We start from the raw sequence: 8402 nt of genomic DNA, 5'->3' as shown, positions 1-8402 counted from the left end.
AGGATGTTCCCGGGCCCCAGGAGGATGTGCCTGCGCCCATGGATCATCTGCCTCCACCAGTGCATGCCGTGGAAGATGCACTCGAATACATATTTCACTTTATCATGGGCATTCGAGACCAAGATACATTAAAGTAAGTTGTCTTCTGCTACATACAAAACATGTTGGAACACTCTGCTACACATCAAGGAAAGATAGCTAGAATGGCAATCCTAAAACATTCGTAGGGTACATGTATACGTTTTTTAGTTGATTTGATACGTGTAGATACGTGTAGGTGAGGACAATGTGACCTCATGCAATGTCATGTAAACGCCATGAATTCAGATTCTAGATTTGATACGTGTAGATACATCTAGGTGAGGACAATTTGACCTCGTGCAATGTCATGCAATCTAAACATGAATTCGGTTTATAGGTTAATGTAGACAAAGTTAAACTAGAAGAGGACCATTTATGTCTTTTGCTATATGTTGTTGTGGATTTTTTCAGCTCAATATGGATAAAAAGCACCCGGCCGTACCAGATCGAAATCAGCCTCCGAATGATCCAGGACACCCTTTTTTTTCATAAGAAACTTCATCCCGAATGTTTCAACCTTGTTGTTCGTAACCTTGCGAGCGCTGAAGTAGAGAGGACCGCAGGCACCAACTGGGTTGGAAGCAAACATTATTTCGACTTGCAGTTTCATGCTCAGTCACAGGCTCTGAGTTACTCCTGGATGACGCAAGGAGAGCGCATCATGACGCTGATTAACTATGTTGTGGTCCAACCTCTTCCTAAATACAATGTGTTCAACTCTATAATTGTAAGAGACGCTCGTTATTAAAGTTAGTTTTTATTATTATAATAGTAATTGACATGTGTCGACCTGCCACAGTATCTACTACCGTTGAAACTTTCGGATTCCTCGTACGGGTTACTTGTAGTCAACCGGCTGAGGAGGAGGGTTGTCGTGATGGATCCATCCTTCAACACGTTTGATCCTGAAGATAGCACTCATAACATATTGATGAGGAAGGAAATCACTTTGCTCAAGGAAGAATTCAACAATGTGTTGCAGACTAGGATCCCGGGTTGGAATACCCAAATCATGGATTGGGAACAAGAAACCATGTCTTCTGCTGGTTGTAGGTAATGGACTAAATTGATCACATACATAAGATGCAGACCATTATAATGTTTAATATTTAATTTTTGTGTTGCAGCAAACACTCTGGCTTATTTGTCCTACAGGAGATGGCCCACCAGATAGGTCGTTTGCGTAGCATGGGCTGGATGAACACTAGCGTAAGTACATATACGATGACTTGCTGTGTGCTAATTATTATCCAACCAATTTATTAAATGATTGAGATTTTGCACCTTTCCTAGGATCCAATACAGCTCAGACACCAAGTTACGGTCCAGATGCTAATGGCCAAAGACAATGAAGCAGCTGCAAACATCCCGCAAGAGATTAGAGCGGCCTTGAGGGTTATAAGCAACTGAAGACGGACTAATGCATGCAGATATGCCAAAAAAATACTATACTTCAGCTTTGTTAGGGATCGATTTGATAATTATTTATTTTTGATATGAATAGTTAGATAATTACTTTATGGGGTCTTCTATACACGTACGTTTAAAAAATTTATGATGTTTTGGTATTATCAAACTATCCAAACTTTATGGTGTTCTGGTATTGTTGAAGTTTGGTTTTACTACAATATTGTTGGATTATTAATTGATTTTGTTGCAACGTCATGAACGAATCATTCGTTTGTCTGCCATGAAGTAGCAGTGAGACCCATTTGGGAAGCTGTTTGTCTACCAACAGCATCTCTGTTTCCCACCAGAAGACTGTTTCCCACCTAAAACTACTTCCCTGCCTGGCTGGCAAGCTCAAGGCGTCCAATGATGTCACGAACTATATCTTTGGCAATAAGAACTATATATAACTATCACGTCAATGCCTACTTATCAAAATCAGCACTAAAAGAAAAGCAGTTGTCATAAATCATAGGGTGATGGAAAGTATGTACCTCATGTTCAAGTCCCTCTGAAATCCAACGATCATTTTCTGCATGTTTTGCCTGCAAATTAAAGTGTAACTTGACCCTATTAGAATGAATTAATGGACTCACTTATCAAAATTTAGTTGAGCATACTCTTACATGATAAGGCTTCAAGGCTGTTCCTGATTGTACATTCACCAAGTTTAGTTTATCAAGGAACACATTTGCACTGAAAACAAACATTTGTACAGGGAAATCAATGAGCCACCACGACACCAAAGTATATTCATGAGAATTTTGATTATAAAAAGAGACTGATAGTAAACGGCCAAATACATTGGAACTTATAAATTGAGCGTAGTAATATTAATATTTCAAATGAGGAAATCATCAAGCAATTTAGGTTTTATTTCTCATTTAATTAAATTCATAGTGTTTGTTATAAATTATTTGGAAACCCATAATATCTATGGATCTTATTACTAAACAGACTAGCCTGGTACTGTTTTATATATGAAATTTTGGTTGGCTAATTGGATCCTAGCCTACCAAGACGACGATGCATTTTGCTTCACACGTGAAAGAAAAAATAACAAATCAAACAGTCTGTTTTGTCTTACACAGATTGTGCAAATATCATCAAGCTTAACATATATAAGACCACTCACAATATCACAGACCCCCACACATATATAACCCCAGGCTTGCATATCCGGTGCAGTGAATGTTCGACATAAACTTGCGAGTAGAGGAACCTACTACTACTAAGCTACTATACTAATCAAGTCACATTTTGTTCAATTTGCTACCGTGTAGTTGTGTAGAGGATGTACCTGGTTGGGCAAAGTCGCTCGAGTCTGCTCTGTCTCACCATCAAAAATCACCACCGTGGCCGTGTCTTGGCCGTCGGGGATACGTCTTCGCCCTGGCCCTGCCTGTGAGGCCGGGTCACGTCTCCTCGATACATCAGCGAGGAGGATATCAGGTCATGGAAGCATAAAGGAAGAATTTTCTTCAAGTTGCTACCATGTATCGGATGTACCTAAAATGGGCAAATTCGCAGGAGTCTGCTCTGTCACAGAGTGGCTGTAGCAGTTCCACGCCCCCTTGTGACCTATGGCCGCTCGTACTCAGTCGATGTCGACCTTGCAAAAGATCGATGATGCATTAGGTGCATTTTGTGTTTTGATTGTGCAAACAACAAAATCCGAAGGCTGCTAATTGCCATATTTCAGAAACAAAACATTTAAGATTGTTTGTTTGTTAATTTAACTTGATTTATAGTACATGTTGAACTCATTAAATACACATAAATTATATATAAAGTTCATGTTTACCCCTTCAAATTGAACAATATTAACAAAAGAATAAATATTTAAATAGACAAATAAGATATTTCATTTTTATATATGGGAAAATTTTATACCTCATAAGAACTAATAAGTAACTTAGTGGCATGCAATCAATGATAAGTTGTTTATTTAATTAATACAACAATTTAATTCTTTAGTAAGTTCTGATTTCTGACATATTTTCTAATTAATTAAGATGTGTGCGTTTGATGAAAAAAGCAAAGATATCTGACCATACAGAAGTACATATCTGAAAAAGGAAAGATATCTGCACCATACATAAGTATATATCTGAAAAAAGGAAAGATATCTGCTACCCAGCCTTCCCCTGCATGGCCTACCTATATATGTTAACCTCATGTGCCATCCCTCACCCCTCTCCTTACTCTCCCTTCCCCCATCACAGATATCAAAGGATCAAAATACCCATACTTGGACGACAAATTCCCGAGGAGTACCTTCAGTAAGCATGGGGCATCAAGAAGGCAAGTTCCTCTAGGTATGCAACTTTCTGGATCTTTCTCTTCTGTAAAAGGGTAACAGGTGTTAGATTAGGATCATGTTTGGTCAGGCATACCATCAAATTCCAAAAAAAACACACCAGTGGAGATAGTGCCATCTTATAAAAAGATCATAGCCAATACAATTGATTGTAGATCTAATCAAGCAGTCCTATTAGGTGGGCTACAACTGAATACAAACAGTTCTTTCAGATATTATAGGCTAACAGTCTATTCTGGACATCGCACGTGTGTCATACACCTAAATTTTTAAGTCATGACCATAGTTGACTGCCTAACTTTGTAATGTAATCTCATATATATATATATTCGAGCCAGAAAAACAAACAAATAACTTATTAAGTGTTTCAACATGCCAGAAAACAAACAAATAGAATAGGACTGCTTGAAGATATATATCATCAGAGTCATAATATTAAGTCATTACATGTAACAGAAATTGCAAGAGGACAAAATGCTTCGATGGAATAGTCTAAAATTATTCACAATGGATATGTAATACTCTAATACCAACTATATCCCAACCGAATGAATCTACATTCTCAAGATAGAGCAAGTAATACAATGAATATAACAACTATATCCGGAAAGTGTCAAAGCACAACATCTGGACAAGCAAGCAATAAAAGCAAAGTTGGGCAGGAAGATCTATTATTGTATGATGCAGTACGTAGAAGGTTGCATATTCAAATTAAAATAAACTACCACTGGTTTTGAACAGAAAAACTATACAGAAGTCAAGGGGAGTAATTGTATATGACATAAATAAAAGAATATATAAGGAATACAAATTCAGCCATAAGTTCCAGGTAAGCATGGTACTAAAGTACAGAAAACAAGATAATATGCTGCTCATAAAATTATATACAATTTACCTGCTTTCCAATTATTTGTGAACTGTTCTCTTTCACTTTAAGTACTTTTTGAACTCTTTTTTACAGCAGCTCTAGCATTTTCAATCTCCATGCGTGCATTAGTTCGTTCTTCGTCAACAATTCTAATAGCATCTTCAGAAGCCTGTGAACGACATAGAAAGAGTGATTTGTGAAAATCAAAAAATGGCAATATACCAAGATTAAGCATACTTGATATGGATAAATTATGTTTATAAAAAATACTAATGATTGTCAATCCAAGAGGAATTGAAACATGCTTTACGCACAAATCATTGCCAGCATGTTATTTTCTTAACCATGTTAAGAAAATCAGGCAGAACTCCTAAAAATTTGTTGTTCAACAAACCATTGGCAGGCCCCTGAAAATTTGTTGTGCATTTGCAAGAAAAGAAAACCATTTCAAATTTGTAGTACTGTTTGATAGTCTGTTTCATAACTCCCAACAAAGGCAAAACTTCACCTTGCCTTGCTTAATCATGGCAGATAATTAACATTTAAAAACGACGGAACTAAGTTTTCCTCCAAAGCCCTAGCAAACATCTAGCAAGCATCTACACAAACATATGGAAACTAAAATGCTCAATATTCAGTGGAACATCTGCACAAACCCTACAAAATAGAGCTAAGGATGCAGAGAAGCTGCCACAGATTAAGGATTAATTTGCTTACCATCAGATAAGTGGGATCCGTGCGAGCTAGCTGTTGCTAAGAGGGAGTTGCTGCCGAGGGGTGCAACAGCATGAGGCGGGCACAGAGCGATGTCCTGTGGCCGGCAGGCTGGAGCGGTGGGGATGTGGACGGGTGGCCAGACGCGCCGTTGGTTGAGGTGGCTGTGTCCCCGCGGCGCGTTGGTCGGCGCACAATGTGCTGAGTGCTTGTGCATGTCATCGCTCCTCGCCGAGGGCGTCGGCGTCGGCAAGCAGTAGTCGTCTCGGGTCAGAGGTAGCAAGAGCATGTAGAACACTACTTTAGTGATCTAAACTCTCTTTTATTACCTTACGGAGGGAGTAAGTAATAATACTGTGCCTCCTATACTCTTGTATTACAAACAATTGATAAAGGAACTACGTAAAGACGGGAAAATAAATAAATCAAAGAAGCCTTTTCATGTTCACGTATCATCAAGATAGACAAATTAACTGTTGCCTAGAAAAACAAACTGAAAGAGAGATCTAGGCTTGCAACTGACTAAACAAACTGAAAGAGAGATCCAGGCTTGCGACTGACGAGAGGTTATTTTGTACGAGTATAGAGAATTACAACAAGAGCACACATTCCGTTGAAGCTAAATCCATGTTCTTCCTATAAATAAGCTATAAATGGATGCTTTCTTCGAACTAAGCTAAAGAGATGTTTCAGCAAACCAAGACTAGAGGATTCAAGCTTGCAGGCACAAATAATAGGCTAAATTGATGTTTCAGCACAACAAGACTAGAAGATTCAAGCTTGCAGGCACAAATTACAGCTATACGTAAAAGCTATACTGTAAAAAATGGAGCTAGCATAACACACAATTACGTAAGTGTTACATAGAATTTTCCGGCCATCCTGTTCTTTTACTATGAAACTTAAAAGGTTGGGAATGTATAGAAAGAATGGAGAAAAGTTTATCCTACAATACAATGGCATGGTGTGAACATTATTGACAATGCAACCTTGCAGGACACAAGTTTGAACCCAAAGCACATAACTGCAGCCTACATGTATAAATCAAGATTCATTACTCACAGATTCATTTTATAAGAACAATGTGAGTTGTAATATCAAGGACGATTCTATCAGAAGAACTCATTATTAGGAAGGCATTAGGCTCTACATTTCTTAGTTTTGCTTGACAAACAGTTTTACTCTACCAAAGTAAACAATGATAGTTATATGAACATAACTAGGCAGGGCAGGGCAGGGAGGAATGCTCTTGAACTCACCAAAACGAACATGGGCAGCATTCTCCCTTGGATAACACTGAGAATTATCCGCAAACCCAGCATTGCGCTTGGCATAGTCACTGATCCGAGCAGGAGACAAGATTTCCACATCGTCATCGTCGTCCTCTGATGTCGCTGGTTTCTCCATATCGATCATACGGTGGTAACCAGACCTCCCCTGTACACCACCATCATCGGGTTTTCTCCTGACTGAGCCCTCAGCACCAAATTTTCCTGCAACCCCGTTGCCACACCAAATGGCCTGCTTGCCTCGTAGCTCATGAGAAGAAGCACCCAGCAGATCCGGATCAATCTGTGGCAGCAAAGCAGAGAGACTTGTTGATTTAGATTGTAGCAATAGGAATTTGGGGAAAGTTTAGATGACTCCTGTTTGGCCTGAATAGCGTAGCTCACCATGTCAGATTGGGAGGAAGTAGCCATGGGCATGGAATGGGTGGGATAGAGGACATCATGGGATTGCTCCCAGAAGGGCACATCAGGCCTGAGATTCCTCTGCGCCCAATACAGCCTATGCAGTTCCTCGACCTACAAACACCAAATCAGATGCAACCACATGAGCAAGGGAAATATTTCACAGCACAAACAAATTAGCTTTACGTCTACCGAATCTGGCGAAGAAATTGCGAAAACAGTTGACTTTTATTCGTGGCTATATATTATTTTTAATCGTGATTTACACGGGCTGGCTTGTGAGGAAAGAAGAGATTTTTGCGGGGAGCAAGTAGGTAAGCAGGGGAAGGCACCTGGTGGCAGTAGGCGTGTTCTTGGCGGAGCATTGCGTGGCCGAGGCGGTGGTCCTGGGGCGCGGGCTCTGGCGACGGCGGCGCGCAGTTGAGATCCAAATCCATGACAGCGTATATGATCTGCCCCCTCCCTGGATTGGACTGTACCCAACAACAAGCAACCGATCAAGCAACAGAGAATCTAATTGAGATCAAACGAACAAATCGACCGGCGGGAGGAAAGGCAACCAAATATACTAAATAAACAATGGATTAAAACAAGAAAATATAGGCCAAGATTTTACTTACCTAGGCGAGGCAAAACATTTGGCTTCCGATGCAGGGGAGGAAGCTAGCTAGCTACTGGTCTCCTCCTCCTTTCTGCATGCTTTTCTTGTGATGTTTTCCCCTCCCCCAGCAATCGTTGCCCTCGCCGTCCATGTGAGGTTTGCTCATGGCGCGGCGGCACAAAGAGAACAGTTAAGGAATTCAGTGGCTAAGAAGACGAGGAGGGGCGGATCTGAGCAGCCCGCGTTGAATGGATTTGCCAGGCATGGGTAGTGGCTTACCGGAGTTATGTCATTGCAGGTAGTGACGCGTCGTTGCGGATCCAGCTGCGACATCGCGGGAGAGTAGCGCCGCCGCGGATCTGACCGGAGCGGGACCGCATCCATCACCCGCAGGTGCTCCAGGAAGCGTGCCCCGTCCGTCCCGCTCGGTCGCGCAGCCCACAGCAGGCAGCCCCAAGGTCAGTGGATGCAGGAGACCGATGTGGTGGCCGGCGGAGGGGAGAGTTGGGCTTCCTGCTCGTCGACGCGGGCGGCGATGCGGCGGGGGGAGGGGAAAGGGCAAGAGGGTTTGTGCGAGTGAGAGACGATAGGAGATGAGAGAGTGAGCGAGACGAGAGGATAGGTAGAATGCGGCGGGGGGAGGGGAACGGGCGACGCCGCGTCGCTTTAGTTCTACTG

Source organism: Triticum urartu, chromosome 7A, assembly GCF_056163025.1.
Source record: "Triticum urartu cultivar PI428250 chromosome 7A, HENAU_Tu73, whole genome shotgun sequence".
Lineage (NCBI taxonomy): Eukaryota > Viridiplantae > Streptophyta > Magnoliopsida > Poales > Poaceae > Triticum > Triticum urartu.
This window is presented reverse-complemented; position numbering follows the sequence as displayed.